The following is a 25,074-nucleotide window of genomic DNA, read 5'->3' as shown; positions in this document are numbered from 1 at the left end:
TAATTTCTTTATTGTGACTTCTAACTGCTGCGTTTACAGTCCCCATGTCTGCACTTCTGTAGGCCACAATGCAGACCCTAGCATTGTCCTGATGATGCAGCTAGTAAGTTACATACCTACTTTGGTCCCTGGTTTTTCTTATGCCATTACCTTGACAAGTTATAGTCCCTTATACTTGAAGCTAAAATTTTCAGTAACAGTGTATTACATGTACACTATTTAGTACATAGTTAGCAAACTGTGACCAAGTACGACACCTCACCTTGCACTCAATATTTGTTAAATTATGACCAATAACGACATTTTAGCTCTCACTGTACCCTGTTTTGAAGTTACCTCTTTTACCAGAATACTGGGAGATGTACTGCCTAGTTTATTTAGTTTTCTTGCTGATCCGTGTCCAAGATAGGCTTGAAAGCTCAAGAAAGTATGTATATATATATATATGTATATATATATATATATATATATATATATATATATATATATATATATATATATATATAATATATATATACATACATACATATATATATATATACATATATATATATATATATATATATATATATATATATATATATATATATATATATATATATATATATATATATATATATATTATTATTTATGGTATCTTCATTAGTAATAGTTTATAGTATTAATCAAAGCTTGGTTAATTATTCAATATTATTATATGCCAACCACTACCTCAAGATTAAACAATATCAGAGTTTGGACACAGGATTTAATCCCCATATTAGTTCCGGAGTTTTGATACATGTAAATTTCCTTGATCAACAGCTTCATACTATACCCCATTGTACTCTTCCTGCCTAATACTGTTTCAGAAAAATGAGAGTATCATTCACAAGACTACCATTTTAATTGATTCAATTAAAAAAGCAAGGATTTTTCCCAAATTAAGCATATTAGTGATACTTAGCACTGATAAAACGCTGGTTAGCCACCCACTTTGTTCTGCTAAAAATACATGTACCTGTATAATGAAATATGCTGAAGACCAAAGTATACTATCAGTTGTTTATGATTTGTCATGACCAATTCAAAACGGCCCCCTAATATTAGTAATAAAATCAATATTTAAATCTGATATATCTCATCTGTAAGATATACAGAAGCTGTTCTACTGATCAGTACCAATTATTTAGCATATCACAGGTGATTTGGAGTGGTTCATATGAAGCAGGCAAAATGCTTGTGTTTGGGATTTTTGGCAAACCATTTGGTTGGGTGAATTTCCATAATCTAGCTGAACCTTGCTTTAAATGGCAACTTTTACCTGTCTACTTACTCTGTGTCTACCAGGTCGCTTAGCAGGCCGGCCTAGCCTAACCTATGTCCACGTTTTGGTGGTCAAGACTAGCCTAAATTACTATAAAATAAGACAGCATCACAAGGTAAATTCTGCACTCAAGTAACCTTGGCCCAACTACTAATGTCAACTACCAAGTTTGGATAACTTTAGAGTTTCTGATATTAACAAAAAGAAACTGTTTTTTCTCTCTATCTCTCCCACACTCACTAGAGTAACCTACCTTAAACCACAGAATAAGTCTTCTTGTTACATTACCTTAGTATTATCAAATAAAGTAATTTCTCACCAAATATGGAACATAGTAATTTTCTGTTCTATGCATTTTCTACCATTATCATTCATGTAAACAACCAACTGTTCTAGTTTTTAAATTTATGGTGTACAGAATCTGTTGCCTCTGACTTCTAGGTTAGGCTAACCTAGGTCCTAGGTTTAGTTAATTTTTCGAAACAATTGGACTGTAAAGAGGTAGCTAGTCAGATATTCGTAAGATACATGCCTAATAATTTTCCACCAAATCAACAAACAGTATCTTCACTTTTGCTAGGCTAATTTTATTTTGTTAACTAACTGCACTTTGTAGGAGTAGCCAGCACCCAGCAAGATATATTAATTTCCCAATTAAAAAAAAGAAACCATATGTTCCAGTGACATTTCCTTTATACCTAGGATATGTCTAGCCCAATGAAATATGGAAGGGCAACTGAGGGAAAACATAGGTTTTCGGTGCCTCTGGAAATCATTAAAACAAGCGAATCCTGAACCAATAACCAATATGGTACACTAGGTTTAGGAATAATTCTATCATTTACCTGGGCTGCTTACATGGCTCGAAAAATAATGTAGGCTAGTACTTATGCCCAATAATATTGGGAAAATACCAATAGGCTACATAGGCTAAGACAAATACTATGGGAAAAAATATTTCCCGTTGAAATAAACCAAATGTAGTACTGACTGGAGTGAATGTCACATTCCTGAGCGAACCCAACATCCTCGTTTCTGGGTAACCTATACACCCTTGCATAATTTAGCCTAACCTATACGAGGGAACCAATTATGGGCCCATTATTTACCGAACCGGGTTTGTGAGTTAAAGCCTACAAGAAATATAGGATTATTCCACTTTTTATTCCCTCTCTGCCTTGTTTCAATCAATGCTTACCTTTTGTGGGATCCACTTGGGCCTAGGCCTAGCCCTGAGCCAATGGAGTAGACTTGCAAGCAGTCGACACGTTTTCACGTAGTAATTTAGTATATTTGTTTATTATTCCTTATAATAAACAGCAGCCTTTGATCTCGAAACGTGATGATTAATGTTAACAAGAATCACAACACTACAACAAAAATGACTGCATTAGAACTTAATAGCACCTGTTACAAATTTTGTTTAATAATGTGGGTAGAACTTGATATGTACCCATAATGCACTAGTGTAAACAAAGGCACCAAAAGAATAAAAAACATAAGTCGTCACTGGTACCGTGGAGCCTTTCGTTATAACGGGGACTTATTTTCATATGTTGATGAAAAATAGTATGCCACCCAAGATATCACTCTTACCTTGTGTTTCCTACCAACAGCACACTGATATTTTTTTCAAATGAAGATCCAACTGTGCTGATTTGGAAAGAAATCTGTATAGACATGCCATTCCAATACGTGAATCTTTTGAACTTTTAATTACAGTACAAGGGTGTGTATGTAAATATATAAATATATATAGCATATATATATATATATATATATATATATATATATATATATATATATATATATATATATATATATATACCATACATATTACAATCCCTTATACTGAGTTTCTATATCATATTAAACTATGGTTATAATTTAAAATAAGAATAAATTTCTAATCCTTTAACCCTCATCATGAGTAAATGTTGCTGACATCAGGGAGTCTGTTTTTGCAGAACGCATTGATGAAGAATCAGAATAGCTTTGGAGAAATTGATTTAATGCGGAACTTGTGTTATGGCAGATTTTTTTCATATCTGAAACTAAATACTTACCATTAGTTACCTGTTACATCTGGTAAAAAGGTTAAAAACTCAATTCATAACTGCATTCAGTGTTACTGTAGTCGAAATAGGTCAAAATTTATACGGAAGAAAACGACATGGCAAAACTTAATTAGATAGAGATTTTGCAATGGCGTGAAGTGAAAAAAAGAATGTAAATAAGAAAATAGAACATGTAAATAGCAATGAAAAATCAATTGACAAGCACAGTTACAAACACGCACACTCACACTAATATATATATATATATATATATATATATATATATATATATATATATATATATATATAGAGATAGAGAGAGAGAGAGAGAGAGAGAGAGAGAATTCATGCTAAAACTTCCCTCAGAAATATGCTCCTTCCTCATCATCCACTGGGTACGATTTCCATCTGGAGGAAAATATGAAACAACCGCCTGTGTTCAAACAACCTTTATATTTACATTCAATCTGATACACATGATATTACACTGAAAGTTACAGGAAATCTGACAGTATAGACAGTATATACAGAGTAGAGAAATCCACGAAAACATGGCTTTTCGTTTTAACAGTTCGAAAGGTACCCGTAAATAGAAAAAAGAAAACGATTAAACGAGAGTGCGCGTTAAAAGGGAAACCCAAGAGAACCCCATCTTTCCCCCTTTCATAAAACAAAGCTATTCTCTTATATATGATGGCTAAGACGACCGAGAACGCAGAGTGCTAGGAGACACCGGGTGACCGTGGCCAGGTTGTGAGTCCTCAGGGCAGAGTCGCTTCCACCTGCGGGGGAAATGGGAGAGGAGCCACTGGGTGTTATTCAGTTCATTTAAGCATTTTCAGTACTTGCAAGTCATCAAATTTCGGTTTTGGAAAATGTTCCCTTTATTACAATATAACACAGCAAGGTGTAATTTTACCTTTGTTTACATTTTTTGTATGTCACCTCCAAAGATTTTATATTGGAGATTTTTTTTAAACTATCAACAGCCACTTACTTGCCAGGCTTGCTATTTTAGCAAGTTGAAAAGAAAATATTGTCATTTCATGGAGGCAAACTAACTTTTCTTCCTTTTTATGGATTATTGTTGTTAACTGAATTGCTTGGTAAGAGAATCCTCAGCTTATTGATAATTAATGTTTACATAAATTTTCTTATGACACTAAATACACCATTAGGATATAAGAAATTAACCTACATTATATGCCGTTATGCTACTCGATGATTGTCTAGATATTCTAAAATTAGCATCGTACGTAATTGTTTTAAGGTTAAATATACTGGCGCTACTAACTCACTCAGTTTTTTAAATATTTTTTTTTATATACAGATTGTTCAAAGGAGAAGTTTTTGATACTGAGAACTACATTTTCATTCATAACTAACAACATATTCCGGAAAGATCTGGCAATCTCCTCGGTGCAAATAATTTGCATTTGGCACTTCATATATATATATATATATATATATATATATATATATATATATATATATATTATATACACGCTACAAATGTCCTTTAATGGCCTTGATGGCCGTGTGGTTTAATGCACGTCACTGTAGTCTTGAGTTCTTTCTTCCGTGGTTCGAGCCCACGAGACGACGGTCTTACTATCTACTAAAAATTCCCCTTCGGGTAACATGAAAACATATTATTTCCGAGGTAGAGCGAATTAGATATTAAAGGACATTTGTAGCTTGTTGCTTGTATTTGAATCACGGTGACGTGATAAATTTCACACACACACACACACACACACACACACACACACACACACACACACATATATATATATATATATATATATATATATATATATATATATATATATATATATATATATATATATATATATATATACTGTATATGTGTGTGTGTGTGTGCATCAAAATTACCCTCAACGTTTTTATGGAAACTTTTATTGTCTTTTTCGATAATTACCTATAATTATCTTTATTTATTTTGTGTAGCTGTTACAGTATCAGAAATGCCTCCTTTTAATCAGCAACACTGACAGCATTATAAATCACATTTTGAGTAGTAATGATGATCTCAAAAATAATTACTGGAAAATATTCATACCTGCTGATGCTTCTACTGTTTTACTGTTTCGTAAACGTTTGCCGAGAATTAAATGTTTTATGATAGTCTGAACTGGTTGTTAAGTAACCTTTCTTTTTTTTTTAGATATTAATGAAAGTCACGCAATCAATCTATGCTGTATCTTAATTCGCCAATATTTTCCTTCTATTGAATTCAATCTTTAAAAGTGTAAAATCTGCTGTAAGAGATATTTTCTTGCTAGAACAGTATATACATGCTTTCTCAATAAGTTACCAGCAATCGCTGATTTCATTAGGAATAAATTTTGATATTCTCCATTACTGACTAATTATAGAGTGCATTATGTTTTCCTGATGAAATATTGATAATAAGTTTGACCATAATGATGCCTCATTATTTCTTTTTCCATCAGTAAACCAACAGAAACCATGAGCTTATAGTTTGCCTCCTAAACAATTCTTACATTATTCTGCCTAAAAGATGAAATGTACAGAAAGGTAAGAAATCTGAAACATCTTTCTAAAGAAAATTACAAGAAAAAACTGTCCTAAACTTATAACTAAATTACTCAAGCATCACCAGACCTACTCCATGTGAGCTGAATGTTTATTTTAGGTAACGATTTAAAATGATCAGCAAACAACATACAATATTAACATTTTATAAGTCTTGTACACAATGCTTTAAAGGAAGGATTATTCACAAAGATCAGCCAACAGAGACGATTTCACTTATTTACCGAACAGGGACAACACAAATAACAAAATAAAAGAATGAAAAAACTAATATGTGACCCAATGTGCTTACTTTGAGCATGAGTGACCCGAGTCGCTTGCTGGTTACTCTGACCTCTGTCGAAATCATGTTGGAGTCTCTGTCTCTCCATTTCTTTCGCTCTCCTCCTTGATTCTTCTTTTTCCCTCCTCTTCTCCTCTTCCTCTTGAATCCTCCTCCTCGTCTCTTCTAACTGTTTCCTGTGCAACTCCTTTCTTCCTTGTCTCCCTCTGTTTCTGTACGAGCTGTCTTCATCTGTTTGGGGGCGGGGAAAGTGTTGAAGGATTTTCATGACAATGGAAATATTCTGATTGGTCGAATGTTATGAAAATGGAGACATTTTGATGGATGGATTGTTATGGCAATGAGAGCGTTTTGAAGGGTGGATTGTTAAGACAATGAGAACGTTTTGAAGGGCGGACTGTAAAGACAATGAGAACGTTTTTAAGGGAGGATTGTTAAGACAATGAGAACGTATTGAAGGGTGGATTGTTAGGACGATGAGAAAGTTTTGAAGAGGGGGAGATTGTTAAGACAATGAGAACGTTTTGAAGGGTGGATTGTTAGGACGATGAGAACGTTTTGAAGAGGGGGAGATTGTTAAGACAATGAGAACGTTTTGAAGGGGATTATTTAGACAATGAGAACGTTTTGAAGGGGATTATTTAGACAATGAGAACGTTTTGAAGGGGGATTGTTAGGACAATGAGAACGTTTTGAAGGGCGGATTGTTGGGACAATGAGAATGTTTTGAAGGGTGGATTGTTAAGACAATGAGAACCTTTTGAGGGGCGGATTGCAAAGACAATGAGAACGTTTTTAAGGGTGGATTGTTAGGACAATGAGAACGTTTTGAAGGGTGGATTGTTAGGACAATGAGAACGTTTTGAAGGGTGATTCTAAAAGACAATGAGAAAATTTTGAAGGGGGGGATTGTTAGGACAATGAGAACGTTCTGGAGGGGTTATTGTTAGGACAATGAGAACGTACTGAAGGGTGGCCTGTTAGGACAATGAGAACGTTTTGAAGGGGGCGATTGTTAAGACAATTAGAACGTTTTGAAGGGGGATTCTTAAGACAATAAGAGCGTTTTGAAGGGGGGATTGTTAGGACAATAAGAACGTACTGAAGGGTGGACTGTTAGGACAACGAGAACGTTTTAAAGGGGAGATTGTTAAGACAATTAGAACGTTTTGAAGGGGGATTCTTAGGACAATAAGAGCTTTTTGAAGGGGGGATTGTTAGGACAATAAGAACGTACTGAAGGGTGGACTGTTATGACAATGAGAACGTACTGAAGGGTGGACTGTTATGACAATGAGAACGTACTGAAGGGTGGACTGTTATGACAATGAGAACGTACTGAAGGGTGGACTGTTATGACAATGAGAACGTACTGAAGGGTGGACTGTTATGACAATGAGAACATACTGAAGGGTGGACTGTTATGACAATGAGAACGTACTGAAGGGTGGACTGTTAGGACAATGAGAAAGTTTTGCAGGGGGCGGGGATTGTTAAGACAATTAGAACGTTTTGAAGGGTTGTTAGGACAATGAGAGCATTTTGCCGTTTAGAAGAGGGAATTGTTAAGACAATGAGAACGTTTTGAAGGGCTGTTTGTAAAGACAATGAGAACATTTTGAAGGGTGGATTGTTATTGAAATGGAAACGTTTTGAACTGTGGATTGTTAAGACAATGGGAACGTTTTGAAGGGTGGATTGTTATGGAAATGGAAACGTTTTGTAAGGTGGATTGTTAAGTCAATGAGAACGTTTTGAAGGGTGGATTGTTGTGGAAATGAAAACGTTTTGAAGGGTGGATTGTTAAGACAATGAGAACGTTTGGAAGGGTGGACTGTTATGGAAATGGAAACGTTTTGAAGAGTGGATTGTTAAGACAATCAGAACGTTTTTAAGGGTGGATAGTTAGGACAATGAGAACGTTTTGAAGGGGGATTGTTAGGGCAATGAGAACGTTTTGAAGAGGGGGATTGTTAAGACAATGAGAACGTTTTTGAAGAGGGGGAATTGTTAAGACAATGAGCACGTTTTGAAGGGGATTGTTAGGTCAATGAGAACGTTTTCAAGGGAGGCTTGTTAGGAAAATGAGAAGATTTTGGAGAAGGTGGGATTGTTAAGACAATGAGAACGTTTTGAAGGCGGATTGTTAGGACAATGAGAACGTTTTGAAGGGCGGATTGTAAAGACAATCAGAACGTTTTTAAGGGTGGATTATTAGGACAATGAGAACGTTTTGAAGGGGAGATTGTTAGGGCAATGAGAACGTTTTGAAGAGGGGGATTGTTAAGACAATGATAACGTTTTGAAGGGGGATTGTTAGGACAATGAGAACGTTTTGAAGATGGAGATTGTGAAGACAATGAGAACGTTTTGAAGGGGAGATTGTTAGGACAATGAGAACGTTTTGAAGGGGGGATTGTTAGGACAATGAGAACGTTTTGAAGGGGGGATTGTTAGGACAATGAGAACGTGCTGAAGGGTGGACTGTTAGGGTAATGAGAACCTTTTGAAGAGGGGGAATTGTTAAGACAATGAGCACGTTTAGAAGGGTGGATTGTTAGGACAATGAGAACTTTTTGAAGGGGGATTGTTAGGACAATGAGAACGTTTTGAAGGGGGATTGTTATGGAAATGGGCACGTTTTGAAGGGTGAATTGTTAAGTCAATGAGAACGTTTTGAAGGGTGGATTGTTAGGGCAACCAGAACGTTTTGAAGGGGGGATGTAAGAATATGGGAATGTTGTGAATGGTGAATCGGTATGAAAATATGAATGTATTGAAGGATGATGTTATGAAAATATGAACGTTTTGAAGGGTGGTCTTATGGGACGTTTTGAAGGGCGAATAGTTAGGGAAACGGGGACGTCTTGAAAAAGGAGGATTGTTAGGAAAATGAGAATATTTTGAAAGGCGTACTGGCGTACAGAAGAGAACGTTTTGACATGTAAAGATTGTTATAAAAATGGGATTGCATTGAGGGGAGCATTGTTACGAAAATCAGCACTTTTGGGTTGATTGTTAGAAAATGGGTAGTGGATTGTTAGAAAGTGGGTAGTGGATTCGAGAATACTGGAACGTTTTGAGGGTGGAATGTTGTGAGCAATGAACATTTTGAAGGTCAGATAATATAACGTTATGAAAGGCCGACTACTGCGAGAAGAAGGAAGTTGCAAAGTGCTGATTGTTACAAAAAGGGGGACATTTTTAATGGCCAGAGTGTTATAAGAGGAGAGTTTTGAAGGGAACGTTGATATGATGAGAGAGCATATTGAATTGCAGATTGTTACAAGGGGAACATTTGGAGGAACTTTTCTTTTAAGATTGAAATGTTTGGATGGGTCAGAAGGATGAGAACTTTGAAAGCTAGATGAGATTGTAATGAGGAGAGGACTGTTTTGAAGGGTACACTGTTACTCGCATGGGAACGTTTGAAATTGGGGGTTAAACGGACAAGTTTATAAATAAATGTTCTGGAGGGTGGATGAAGAGGAAAGAAATATTCTGAAGGGTAAATTCTACGGCGAAAAGAATGCTTTCGAGAGATATCTGTTTTAAGGGGGATAATGTTTTGAAGGCTGCACCATTAAAATGTCTTGAAGGAAGATTGTTATAAGAATAGGAGTATTTTGATGCAGAATTGTTGTAAGGATATGGACGTTTTAAATGGCAGTGTTTTAAAAATAAGAACCTGTGACGGGGGTTGGATGTTAGCTTAAGGAAGGGAACATTCGGAAGAGCGGACTGTTATAAAAGAGGACACTTTGACGGGACGATTGCTTTGAGAAGGGGTACAAAGGCGCTTGAACAGCAACACATACACTGGTTACAAAGGAAAAAGGTAAAAGATCACCATAAAAATCCGGCCAACATAGCATTTTGATATTCCCTTTCTTAAATTATTTGTTAACAAAGAACTTAATTTTCATGGGAAGTACAGTCAGTAACAGTTCCACCTGCTAAACCTATTTCTCTTATGCTTACGTTGCTAAATAACGGTTTTATCACTTGATATTTAAAACTAACATTTGTTAAAAAAAAGTTAAGAGGCAAAGAACTAATAACACCTATATTTTCTTTTATGGGCTTTAAGAGAAACTTGTTACTCAGGTACAACTGTGTTTATCAGAAAATGATTTGGTAAAGAGATGAGAACCTTCGTTATTGCCACATTATGAAACATGAACATTAGAAACAAGGTATATATAAGTATTCTATAAAAGCTATGATTAAGTGACACTTCTATGCAATGAATGAGGATAACATCCGTTGGCTGGTCTTTCTAATATGAAGCACATAAAACTCTGGCAAAATTCAGAATTCTGAAATTTTAGTTTTGATCATGAAGAAGCAGCATATACAGTATATACAAAGTATGGTTGTATATGTGAATTATGAAGCAGACAAAATCTCCAAGCTAGCCATACCAGTTGTGAATTTCTTAGCAATCAGAAGAGTAAACAAAAAATTAATTAAATATTCCTAATAATAAACAACTTAGACTAAATAGCATACTAAGAAAGTCATGTTATACAGTAAAGGGTTAGTGATACGATCGTTCTCTCCGTAAAGCAGATATACGAGTATACAATTTTGCTACAAAATGATCCTTGAATATTTTTTAAAATAAAAATAATCCTCAAAACACGGCATTAAACTACGTTAATCAATATGTTTTCCGAAGGCTCTCTAATGTAAAATCGCATACATATGTACGTATGTACATTATCATGTGCATCGCTAGCCCCCAGAAAAGTTTGCCTACTCTGAGCCGGAAATATTTACTAATATTATTTAAAATGTGTAAACATTCTGGTGAAACAAGCCCCAAAAGGCCATAATATATAAAACTTGAACTGTAATCTTATTAAAACGTAATCCTAAATACGACAACGATTTACGAAATAGCATCCGATTTGTTCCATTTAAAAACGAAAAGGTTGACCCAAAAGTTTTTTTCTTTACCTTTAACAGTTAAGTGATACAAATTTTTACTTTCCGTACAGTGTGTCTGTTTTTTGTACACAGACTCACTCATTCACTAATTGTAAATCCACTTTCGGTATGTTAGGTATATTACCTTCTGAATTGACGAATTATTCTGCCTTTATTTAAAAAAAAAATCTGACATATTCAGTAAAGTATGTTATGTTTAACATGATTTAGTATTTGAGGAAGAATAATATTATTTTCAACCCCCATTCAAATCGTGAGTGTTTTCAGAGGCAAAATGGGAACTAATGATGATACGTTGAACCGAAAATATAAGACTTACATTTTCCAAAATATCTGACACGTAAATAACAACTTTCATGAGAAATACGAAAGACGTCGCAGGCTTGTGTTCAACATAACTTTATAAAACACGGTTGTCTTAACGTGTCATGTGAGAAATAAAGTGAATTTCTTCCAATGTACCTTGAAATGGCAAAGTGCGTTGCTTTCGACCTGCCAGTCAGACGTAAAAAAGTAATAATATAAAATGTCACTTTGAAAATACCCGACATTCTTCACAACATAACGAAATCGAAGGGCAAGAAAACCACATAGTCAACCTCCTCTGACAAATCTGATCGATATCCCTGACATTTATACGACCTTGCCCTTTTGGCCTTTGACCCCCTGATAATTTGATCAAAGCAGCAACGAGTTGATTTAAGTCGTCTCATTTTTTCCTTTCCGTTTTTTTGACTCCCATTTTTTTTTCTCGACATATTTCGTCCGCCAGTTATTGATGTTTCGATTCCGTTTCCAGCGATCTGGTTTGCGGCATCAACTTTGAATCAAAGAGTTTTCGGTGATTCATCTTAAAATCGAATCCGTCAAAAGGAGCCAGATCTCGTGGTGGGGGGGGGGGGTTCTTTGGCCACCCGTCGCATAATTTTAGGTTAAGAGTCAAAGCTCTTTCGGGCATCGGGTTGTTCCATAAGGGTTAACCTTGAATTACATTTGGTCTCGGCTAATGTCAATGTTTGCTCAAGCTGATTACTATTACTATTACTGCTTCTTAGAGACTAGAACGCAATTTTATTTCTACCCTCAAATTGGGCAAATCTTGGAAGATGACAGATAGCAAGATATTACGAATTTCTTTGGCAATTCGTCTTAGGCTTTGCTATTTTACTTTTTCTCTTTGAAACGATTTGATAAATAAGTTAGATCATATCAGCATAAAACGAGGAAACGGCTTTAATTTACCTCCTATCAATAAAGACACGACTGATGTTAAATACAGGGGTTGAGCAGCCTACTGAAAATTACTTGAATTGATCAGTTATTTTTTATCTGTTGCTAATGAAACTATGACGATACAAGATATCGACTGGACAGTGATAATTTAAAACTGGTATATCGGCTATTAAAAATTAGAGCTGCATTTTTGAGTCCAAGAAGTTAAGTCTATTCAAGCTGCTCTAGAGGCAACGTAAAAAAAAAGAGAAAAACAACAGGTTAATAAAAGCGTTGAAAAATACAGGATAAGTTAGGAAGTATGAAAAAAACATTACTTAGAATAAGTAGAGAAAAGTGTGAAATGTGAAACTGTTTACACTTAAAAAAAAATTCGCTAGCATCAAGCTCTTAATTACAAAGTAGAAATATCTGTTGATTTTAATGAGAAGTAATACTACGAAATTGACTGTTTACAAGGTAATTCTGAAAAGAATGGCAAAGGCGTCACAGTGCAGCGTTACGAATGTTAGCCTTTCTAGTTACATGACTTGGTCCTGTTTGTAAGAACTTTGTAGGTCCTGTTTGTAAGAACTTTGTAGCTTAGTGTATGGTGTAACTAGAAAGGTTTACTGGCACCAGGTCCAACACTATTTAGCGGTAAGAGAATGGCTTTAAAAGAATAATTTTCGTGAGCATTCAAGTGTGTGTGTGTGTGTGTGTGTGTGTGTGTGTGTGTGTGTGTGTGTGTAAGAAAAGATGTTTACTGTCCCCAAATTTGAAAAGTAGTTTTCAGAGGGAGATTGGTTGCAAATGAACAACTCTCGGGCAGCCTATGAAGACTTCTGGAGGTTAATCTATTCTCTCCATCCTTGAGGAGGTGAATAGATCTTCATCAATTCGAAGGCGATGTTTTTTTCATGAGAAGCGTCCTACGACTCGACCTTGACCCAAGGAGGAGAAAAAGGCAACATTGTTGGAATTTTTTTTTTATCTGCGAAAAGTTAAGCGCCACTTTTTCTATCGGTTTCCATCCTTTCTGCAGTGCAATTCACTGCTTAACGTGAAATACAAGGGATTTTTTTTTAAATCAAGGCCACAATCTGGCTATGAGACACGCAATTCAGTGCCCCAGACACAGAATATTTCTTGTAAACATAACACTTTCTTGAATTTCCAAATTGGGACAAATTGCTTTAATTCTCCTAATTAGTATACTTTTGGATCACTTCGTAAATGTATTAGCTATTCTGTACTAATCTATTATCAAATCACTAGCCTTAGTCGTTTATAGCCAACGTGTTTGGTCACGTGCGAGAGAAAGAGTAACAGTAGGCTGCGAATCTGATTTTAATGATGGCGTCGTTAAAATTAGGATATTCCACTATGCAATATTTAATGTCCTCCACTTCTGACATAAACAAGAGCACTAGATCCTGATGCCATCAATAAATTCTCGGAAATACTGAACACTTTCGACGACGGACCCTTTGCAGTCTTTACATCATTCATTCATCACTGGGAGGCTATTCTTTTGAGTTAACATTAATCACCATTCCATGTTTCTGTTCTACAGGCGTGGTGGAGCATTCATTCCATTTATCAAAACTATGAATCATAAAGTCTTCCGTGGCGTTCCACGGCGTTCAGTGGGGTTCTAAAGCCTGCCCTGCGTTTTCACGGGGCCTTTTGCCGAGAATATACTTATATATCCGTTTCTCTCAGATGAGTCACGGCTATCTGGAGATCAACATTCCCCAGAATGTCAGAGCTCGTATTGGGAACACTTTGTTTGTTTGTGTTGTTGCTTTTTTTTTTTTTAAAATCTAGATCAAAACAAACACCCTTTGAGGAAAAGCTTGAGAGAGGCAAATCACATCACGCAATTACTGAGTCATGGTGTATAATAGGAATATAAGCTTTCATGCAGCTGATGCAATGCTTTCATTCTAATGCATAAAACTCCTGCTTGCAAGCAATATATATTTTGCCTCTGGTTTCATCACCGTAATGCATTAGTTATTCTATACCAATTTAAGCCATGATTTCCTGACCTTAAGATAATCTAGTTATCAAGTTAGTGTGAGGCGCAGAGTCAAAAACTTAATTTAAAGTGATGGAAAAAAGTTAATTGGAACAATGAAGCATCAAGAGTTTCATCTTAAAGATCCCTATATAATAGAATCCTCTTAAGAATCTCCATAAAGTCATCTCATATCGATTCACGCACAAACATTCTGAACAGTTTCAAGGAATATTATCAATAAAACCCTGTTCTAATAAACCAATGCAATCATTCTTTCTCAGCATCAGGAGTTTCGCTTTCATTCAAGGTTATGAGAAGTTACCCGGAACGCCATTAAAATTCAATACTTTATCAGTGGATGCGTTATAAAAGTCAGGAAATTTATCCTAAAGCGCAATTTGCCGTGGAAAAAGTAGGAAATTTCATAAACTAATTTTCATAACAATTCCGCATTATCCCATACGGTAAAATTTGAGTGAATACGAATGTGTGTGTGTGTGTGTGTGTGTGTGTGAGAGAGAGAGAGAGAGAGAGAGAGAGAGAGAGAGAGAGAGAGAGAGAGCAAATGCAAGAACATATCATACCTTCGTAACCATGGAGCAAAATCTGTGGTGGCGAAGTAGGTCTCTGAGTTTCTGGAAGAGAGAAGAGAAAAAGAAATGATTAGGTATTAATTACGATATGGAAAGTCATGAATTAATAATGATAACATTACTGTTCCAAAAAGATACAATCACTTCAAGGAGTCCATTTGATGGATTCCATTTACAATTCTTAACACTTATTGGAACGACCGCTGAAGCGGTGTCTATAAGACCAAGAGAAACCGCATTCATTGATAAATGTAACTTTTAACACAAAAAAGGCAAGCCTATATCTGTATATACCGTACATTTAATTTAAATGAATGATATCCATCAACGAAATATTAAATTATTCAATAAATGGTAAGTTAGATAAGTCATTCAAAGGATACTTCTAAGGAATCGAAAGCAAAACACAACCAGGTTGCATTAATACATAATTGGTTCTCCTTACTGTTCAGCGTGATGGAACCATCGGTCTCGGCTATGGAGTTTTTGGAAATACACTTATACATGCCGAAGTCGCTGTCCTTGAGATCTGCGTTAAAAGGAAAAAATATACGCAATTTAATGTTTGTTTATTTAGAGTTCATTGGAGTTACACGCTGTGTACCACTCTAGTTGTGTGTATTTGTGCAAGTGTATTTATGTTTAGTAATAAAAATTTTTTCAAATGATAACTATATATTATGTTGACAACGTATATCTACACACGCGCCCACACACATACACACATATAATCTAATATTATATATATTTATATATATATATATATATATATATATATATATATATATATATATATATATATATATATATATATATATAAAATGATGTAAATATGTGTGTGTATCTCAATGAAGAATGCCGCTGAGTGAGTTGAGTATAGAAAAATACCGGTATCAATGCAATAAAAAATCCTATAGTTGTTAAAGAAGGAGAGGCGTAAAAGATTAATATAAATGACTCAGTTGCATGCAATGAGACAAGTAGCGACAATGCTGTCAAACGACGATGATAATGACTTAGTGAAAGAAAACAAGGCAATGTTAAAGATATATACGTATATATATATGTATATGTATATGACAGTTTTTATTACTGATAATGCACAAATATTCGTACGAAACGTGTTCAACTGATCATCACCTTGCAAGGTAATCTTCCAAAGAATAAAAAGCCCAAGGCAGGAAAAGTTACATTACATGTATGTATATATATATATATATATATATATATATATATATATATATATATATATATATATATATATATATATATATATATATATATAATATATTGTGTGTGTCTGAGTGTGTGTGTGTGTTTGTATATATATATATATATATATATATATATATATATATATATATATATATATACATACATACATACACACACAGTATATATGCATACACCATCAAAAGAATAAGAGAAACTAAGCCTTTGGTGCATGTGTTTCACAGCACATCAATCAGCCACAGTCACTCACCTCTGATGGTGAGTATCATGTGGATCTTGTACCGGTCCTCCGTCGTGTGCGTGGTGGCTCTTGAGGAATTCATCACCATCGAATCCCGAAACTCCCAGTAGGTGATGGCCCGAGGGTGGGCCTCGACGAAGCACTCGAGGCGGACGTCGGTCCCAATGGGCGACCCCACCAGCTGGTTAGGAACGTGCATCTGCGGTGCGACTGTCAAAGACGGGCGTAGGACGCTGATTATGGCACGTTAAATACTTGATGGTAAGGGGATCATATATTATTGAGGCTAGAACCTCCGGATTTGGTATAATAAACTGGCGTTACAGTAACAATGGTCATCGAGGTAAGGAAGGCAATGGGGCTATGGCAAGGCGCAGATAATCTGACATTGTATGGGGAATAGTAAAAATTGTGCAAGGGAAGAAAGACTGGGAATTACATACTACAACATTTTGGTGCCCTGTTGAGTTAATAATTCAGCATATGTTCGTTTATCCTTCTAATTATCGACATTTCAGACAATTCTAGATGAATAGGAGGGGAAAATATGTGATTTCTTAATTATAAATGCTGATTATTCATCTATTTATATGCTTGGTTATCAATTCATGTATTTTGATAATGCATTGTATTTTATGAAATTCCTGTAGAAGAGGCATAATAGTCTCGGTAATAAACAATGGATTAGCGTTATGAATATAACGTACTATAAATAAAATGCATCAATTGTGGCTCAGATCTCTCTCTCTCTCTCTCTTTTGGCGTTCAATATTGAAAAATTAATCATATCGATTTAATGACATCTCTCTCTCACTCTTCTCTCTCTCTAATGCTGAAATCTACATTAAAATTATTTTATTGTTTTAATCATCTCTCTCTCTTTACCTTTTGAAAGCTGAAGGCTACGTTCAATCGTTCACTGACTTGGTTACTTGTCTCTCTCTCTCTCTTTCTATCTATCTATCTAATCTATCTATCTGTCTGTCGATATCTTAAATCCTGAAAGCTGTTTTCAATCATCTGGAGATTTCTCTCTCTCTCTCTCTCTCTCTCTCTTCTCTCTCTCTCTCTCTCTCTCTCTCTCTTACGGAGATTTTTCATCATTTACTGTTTTTATTCCAAAATAGGTTTTCTATATTAGTTTTAAAAGACTAAAAATGACATTACACTCAAGATAAAAAATTTCTACTACAGCAAAAATTCGACAGCTCTTATGAAGACTAATGATAACACGTAATGAATAAACGACAATTAGAAGAAGTCCAGTGATTAGATACTCGTCTTTCAGATATCTGATTAATGTAAGAATAAGATTAATAAGAATGATAGTTTCTACGAGGTGTACCAATCCTGACTAGTTCGTCGGAGAACAAAATTAATTTTAGTACGTGAGCAATATATAATTAATTAACAAGAGAATAAAGAGCTGTAAGCAATAATTACAAAGAAATTAAAAAATCTCGGTAATTAATAACTACTTTTCGATTACATGTGTCAAAGCTGTAGCTTCTTTGATGAGTGGGTTTCGCCAAAAGCCTGTCTTTTTTTTTTTTTTTTTTTTTTTTTAAACAATCATAGGCCCTTCTTTAGTTTACGCCCGATGAAAACAAGGTCTGAAGCTAGATGGGATTTGCCCATGAATGGATAGACAATTTCATCAGATTCACAATACCCAAGAATTGTACACTCATCGCCTTGCAAAAATGTTTGAAATATACCCCTCACCATTCAGTAGGTGTATTTTGTACTGAAGGACTCGCATCTTTAACTGCTGAAGAGCCTTAGTTATCCTTTCGATAGTGTTCACTTACCAAATCACTTTTGAATAAACTCTCAGCCGTTTCCATGTTGATAATGTAGCTAGCGTGTCACATGCCTTTTAAATATCTATAAATTATGCATATCTAATGCATAATAAACTTTTGACATTTATAACTTTAACCCCCGCCCATTCCCGCTCTCAGCAGTTCCAAAAACCAACTCACATTCGCAAACCCACGAGCCTGTGACAACAAATGTTCCTGTCTGAGCTTATACGGCAGATACCATTCACTGTGGCAACGACCAGAAAATACCACTGGCCCGCATAGCGACGAATTACCATACAGGTAACGTAACGCCTCTCTGCAGTACCATAAATCTTTAGAAGAAATGTTGGCACGAAGCTAAATTACTTACATTCAACATCCAGCGTGATCCTTTTGCTGACGGACGGGGGGACGCCATTAGTAGCAATGCAGAGGTAAGCGCCCATATGCGTCCTGCTGACCTGTCGCAGGACGAGGTTCGGACCATCCATCTGGTGCACTGAAATGAAAAAATGTAAATACTGGGTATTTGATGTGAAGTGAAATGCAAAAGGGTTTAAATTCTTGGTATCACGAATGATTATTTTTGTTGCCATCCATGAAATATAAATATTTGGACACTGGTTAGATCGGGACCCTCAATCTGGGGAACTGAGTTTTTAAAAGTATAAACACTTGCTGAAATGAATCACTTTTGGAACGTCAAAATACACATTGGTTCTCGATGCCAGGAATAATTAGATTTCGTCAATCTATCTGGTGAAATAAAAAGTAAAAACAACATAAATTATCGATCTTATCAGTACCTTGATGTAGTAAAGTTGTGCGGAAAATGAATTAAATATCATTAATTACTTGATTTGGACCATCTATCTGATTAATGAAGCATTTTAGAAACTTGCTGCTAGGGCTTAATGCAAACGTAAAAGTGAAATAAATATTATAAATAAATGTACAATAAACACTTGATGACTCATTTGGTACTTATATATTGAAGAAGCTGATTTCGAACGGAAATTTGCCAGTAGTAAATGTCCACTGAAAATTTGACAAAATCAAGTTGAAAAAATGGGAGATGAAAAATGGGAAAGGAATTTGTCGTCAGCAGATCCAACATCATTGAAATATACTGTTGAAAAGTCCAATAATAAAATCTCCTTTTCTCTTTAAACTAACCGAAATTGAAGATGAAGTTGTCATTGAATATCGTTTTTTCTTAAGGATATCACTAAATATGAAGGACGAATGTGATTAATGTTTTTCCTTTATACTAAAGAAGTTGGGAGACTTGTCTCTTAAAACATCACTAAATATGGCAGAAGTGTGACAATAGGATTTTTTCTTATTAAAGTAACTGAAGCTGAAGAGATATTTGTCATCAAATATCTTTTCTCTTAAATATGAAGTTAAATGTAATCAACGTTGCGTTTCTTAAAAATAACCGACATTAAAGGGAATTTTTTCATCAAATATACAACTATTAAAAATATATCACTCGAAATTGTGTGAAGACACTTTGTGTTTTCTTTCTTCTTCCACTTATTTTCTTCAATGTTTTCTTAGGGAAAGCAAACCATTTTTCAAAACCTTCCTCTCCCAAAGCATGACGACAATTTGATATTATAATTTCGAACCCTTTTTTCCTTGCTCAATCTTTTTCTTTATTTTTTGGAGCATATTTTCGCGGTTTGAGCTTTAGGAAATATATTTCCAGCGCTTTTACGAAGAGGCGAATGACTAAAAATTACGAAGAGGTGAATGATTAAAAACTTACGAAGAGGCGAATGACTAAAAATATGTATTTCAAAACACAATCAGCGAAGAGAACACTGATTTCAAAGTGATTCTAAGTATTCTACAATAAACTAGATGAATAATTTATGCGTTTCCTATTTTCCTTTAGAAAGCGTTATAATATATGTATATATATACATACGTACATACACATATATATAAAATATATATACTGTATATGTATATATATATATGTATGTATGTATATATATATATATATATAGTATATATATATATATATATATATATATATATATATATATATATATATATATATATATATATATATATATATATAGGGAAACTTTTTACTGTTATTTTTTGCTGTCTTGCAGCGTCGAGTTTAATTTTCCGCTTGCTTCTTTTATGGACGCGTAACTATTACCACTGTCGTGTTAGTTTTAGAAGTGCAAATCTTTTTTTCTCTCTCATTCGACGTTTAACCTAGTAATCACCTATAACTTAGACTTTCATAATTGCGATTTAATCAGCAAGTTTTACAATGATAAGTTACACTAATTTCTTATCTTACACGTTGTGAAAAGTTAGCAATCTTAAGAAGCTTGATATAATAACGGAAACCTATTTGTCTCAGTCATTGCAGTAATGGCTACTATGCGTAGTCTAGTAGCTTTCTTATGAGGTAAGTAACATTCCTTATCTCCAGTAACCCCCTGCTTAGACTTTCTGTAGAACTGGATATCTGTTTTCCTAAGCATGTTATTTATCTGTTTTTCTCGCTTACTGTAGTTGTCTGCTCGTATTCTTATTAAATTTCTTTGAGAAAATTATTTTGTATATTTTCAAAATAATGAGATGCCATTGCAAATATACGAACCTCGATGCCAAGTTACTGGTTGTGCTATACATAGCTTGTATCACAATTTATTATTTACAGGTTGTGTTCCCCTACAGTAATTTCTTCCTGCCACACTTTCCTGACAGTAATCAGCGTTTTATCTCAGGGAAATCATACCTTAATTGCTTTACCTCTCATAATATTATCTCTTCCCTTCGAGATCTTTGGGGGATAACAAACTTGGCTGTGGTAAAACGCTGAATTCTGAATTACCGCGTGAGAGCTTAGAGATCCTTTTCTCTTATCGCTTGTTGTAAATTTCTTCTTCGTAATAAAGTGCTACTTTTGGTTCATGTTTGAAGACAAATAGTGGTTATTTGCTGTAGTATCTTGAAGAAGTACAAACAAAAAAGTTATGCACCTGCAAGGGGACGCTGCAGTTAGCTGAGAACAGAAATTTCTTAACTTTTTGTTTAAAAATGTAAATAAACAACAGTGATTCATAACTTCTTTTTCAACCATGAACAAGTGCAATTAATTTCCTTTTTAAATGATATATGTAAACATATATATATATATATATATATATATATATATATATATATATATATTTATATATATATATATAATATATATATATATATAGATATATATATATCACAAAAACCCACTTAAGATTTTGTGATATTCTCAAACATGTTCCTTCGTGCTGCACTGTTTTATATATATATATATATATATATATATATATATATATATATATATATATATATATATATATATATATATATATATATATATGTTATATATATATATATATATAGATGGTTAGATAGATAGATATATGACTACAATTTATGCCAGTTACTGCATATAAGAACGTGAAAAAACGGGAACAAATAGGCGAAAGTTTTAAATATTTTCTGTTTTGGAAAGACAGTTGTCCATACTCTAATAGTCTCCAGACGTCATATCAGTGCTCCCGATGTCAAAACATTAATGGTTAATTATTTTCTTCTTAATATTCTAGAGATGAAGTCGTCCGAATCTCAAGTGAAATTTGTATGACGTGATAGGAATCTCAAAGGGTTAAGATTTAACTGGTCAGCTTTTAGTTTTCTGTAAAAGAAAGCTATCGTGCCGGCTTTGTCTGTCCGTCCGCACTTTATTCTGTCCGAGCTTTTTCCTGTCCGCCCTCAGATCTTAAAAACTACTGAGCTAGAGGGCTGCAAATTGGCATGTTGGTCATCTACCCTCCAATCATCAAACTTACCAAATTGCAGCCCTCTAGCCTTCGTAGTTTTATTTTTTAAAGGTTAAAGTTAGCCATAATCGTGCTTCTGGCAATGATATATGATAGGCCACCACCGGGCCGTGGTTAAAGTTTGATGGACCGCGGCGTATATATCATTATACCGAGACCACTAAAAGATAGATCTATTTTCGGTGGCCTTGATTATACGCTGTAGCGGTGTACAGAAAACTCGATTGCGCCGAATAAACTTCGGCGCATTTTTTACTTGTTTTTTCTTTTCATTTTTCATATCATTATCGTCACCAACGCTTTCATGACCGTGCGGCGTATAGGCCTCTGAAATTCCACCACTCATGTCTATCCAGTGTTTTCAGTTCCACAAACCTCCATTCACCTCTAGCTTCTGGTCTTAGTTTATTACATAAGCTCGTATGCTATATATCTTACATCAACAAGTTCCCCCTATTGCTCTTCCTAACTTCAATGTGCCTTTTTCGGTTATCGTAATCTCTTCTGTTTTACTCTTCTAACGGTAAGAAAGTCGATGTATTATGATTTATTTACGTATTTCAAACGAAGCACGTAAATAAGTAAATCTGGTACCAAGATACAGAATACAGCACAGGAGACATTTCTTTAGTGCCGAATGTTTTGTACCCTGGGCATAACATTCTACTGAATCATCTTTTATCGGCAAGAGATGCAGTAGATGTTGGGCAGATACAGACTGCGGTGAAGATAATAAATATATTCATGAAAACAGTAAATATCATCGCTATATGACCTTTAACGCTGTCAGACATGCGACTTCAACAATGATATCAATGCCAATAATAATGTTATCAGCATGTGATAATGGTGATGGTAGATTCAACAGACCCTGTTTGCTCATGAAAGGACCCGTTTACTCGTAACCACACGATCAACAGTGCCGACAAATGACCTGGAATACATCAACAGACAGTGTCGGAAGAGTAGCAGAAACTGAACAATAAAACAAATGAGCTAAAATGACAAAAGTTGAAAAAAACAATGGTAAAAAAAAAAAAAAAACCGGAACGCGGAATCCGATAACTTCGACCAAAGCTCCAGCCGACTGTTGTGCTGAATTTGACACCCGAATAACACCCTTGACAAAAACGAGGATATTTATCAACAGCATTAGTGTAATTTACATTAATGATTTTTTTTTTATTACAAGCCTCATTTAACCGACTGTGTGAGGTGAGTCCTTTGAAACGTTCAATTCAGGCATTAAATAGGAAAAGCACTGGGCTCCCCCTATGTTGATACGCGATGCAATATAGCTATTATTTACCAAGGCCTTTGATGTTTGCGTTTTCGGGGTCAAATCAGACAATGGAAAATTACCAATTCGAAAGCGGTCGACAAGAAACAAAATTATGGATTTTTTTTTTTTGTTATTATTTCTTCCCAAAACGTTTGTAAAAAGAGACACTTCTCATGTTCTGAGGATTTTCAATGCTGTTAACTAGAAACAATAGCCTCCTTAGTTAAGCACCACTTACTATTACTTCAAATTTTTTAAAGTATATTCTCTGGTTTTTAAAAAAAATAATGATAAAATCTTCTGGACAGCCGTCGGTACTCCTAGTTAACATTATGCAATCATTCCTCCAGCCAGAATTTAGTTTCTACTAAAAACAAGTAAAAAATGCGCAAACGTTTTCTGCACAGCCGCTACAGCGTATAATCAACGCCAACAGAAACAGGTCTATCTTTCGGTGGTCTCGGTATAATGCTGCATGAGCCGTGGCCCATGAAATTGTAACCATGGGCCGGTGGTGGCCTATCCTATATCGTTGCCAGAAACACGATTATGGCTAACTTTAACCTTAAATAAAATAAAAACTACCTAAGGCTAGAGGGCTGAAATTTGCTATGTTTGATGATTAGAGGGTGGATGATCAACAAATTAATTTGCAGCCCTCTAGCCTCAGTAGTTTTTAAGATCTGAGGGCGGACAGAAAAAGTGCAGATGGACAGACAAAGCCATCTCAATAGTATTCTGTTACAGGTAACTAAAAAACTACTTCAACCTGCAGATACATTTATCGGGTACCCGATAAACTGTCAACAGGAGGAAGGAAAGGCATCCTTACAGGCAGCTGAGTTGTCCTGGATAGGGAGGACTTGTCAGTAAAATTCCCCGGTAGAGGCCTAACAGATAGCGACACTATTGGGACGAAATGCGACCCTGTATTTCCTACCTTCTCCTGTTTTCCCTTTAGTTTTAGTAAATAAGTACACCACAGAAAACCTACTTAAGACTGGCACACATCACAGAATAAACTAAATTGCTGATTAGAATATTCATTAATTAACGTAATCGAGGTGTCATGTACTATTGTTTAGAGTTATGGCGACTTGAATTATATGTTTTGTTATATGTGTATATATATATACATATATATGTATATATATATATTCATATATACACAAACACGCACATACATATATATATATCTATATATATACATACATACATACACACACACACACACACACATATATATATATATATATATATATATATATATATATATATATATATATATTACCCAACTTGCCGTAAGAGCTTACTACTCTCTTTTTTTATATACATAACATAAAGCAGAATATTTCGTGCCTCTATGCAGTAGTGCATATTTTGCGCGTTTCCTATTAATTTCAAAAGGCTTTCATATTACTTTATTTTTCGTGCTCTCAGGCTTCGCTTGCTCTTTCAGTATTTTCATATTTTGATATATTTTTCCACCTTCGGACCCTCCCTGATGGAAATATCCCACGGACAGGGTTTCTTTCGCAACTATATCCAGAGCTCAAAAGTGCTTCGCCAGGGAAAGTGTTTTTTTCCGTATACATGTTTCTTTCCGGGCAGTTTTCCTTTTCCTTTACTTCTTTACTTTGGTG

The 25,074-nt window shown here is 34.8% G+C and overlaps 1 long non-coding RNA gene and 1 pseudogene across 1 annotated transcript in view; both read right to left on the bottom strand.

Annotated features, from left to right (window-relative positions):
* LOC136836725 (uncharacterized) overlaps window positions 1–2,801 on the bottom strand; it is a 275,318-nt gene extending 272,517 nt beyond the window's left edge. Inside the window, exon 1 of the long non-coding RNA XR_010852459.1 lies at window positions 2,505–2,801. This is a non-coding gene — a long non-coding RNA (uncharacterized lncRNA). The remainder of the gene's footprint in view (window positions 1–2,504) is intronic.
* Window positions 2,802–3,911: 1,110 nt separating this feature from the next.
* Window positions 3,912–25,074, bottom strand: part of LOC136836575 (lachesin-like) — a 394,713-nt pseudogene continuing 373,550 nt past the window's right edge.

The sequence above is a fragment of the Macrobrachium rosenbergii genome, chromosome 56 (genome assembly GCF_040412425.1).
Source record: "Macrobrachium rosenbergii isolate ZJJX-2024 chromosome 56, ASM4041242v1, whole genome shotgun sequence".
Lineage (NCBI taxonomy): Eukaryota > Metazoa > Arthropoda > Malacostraca > Decapoda > Palaemonidae > Macrobrachium > Macrobrachium rosenbergii.
The sequence above is the reverse complement of the archived record's forward strand: the minus strand, read 5'-3'. Positions and strand labels throughout refer to the sequence as shown.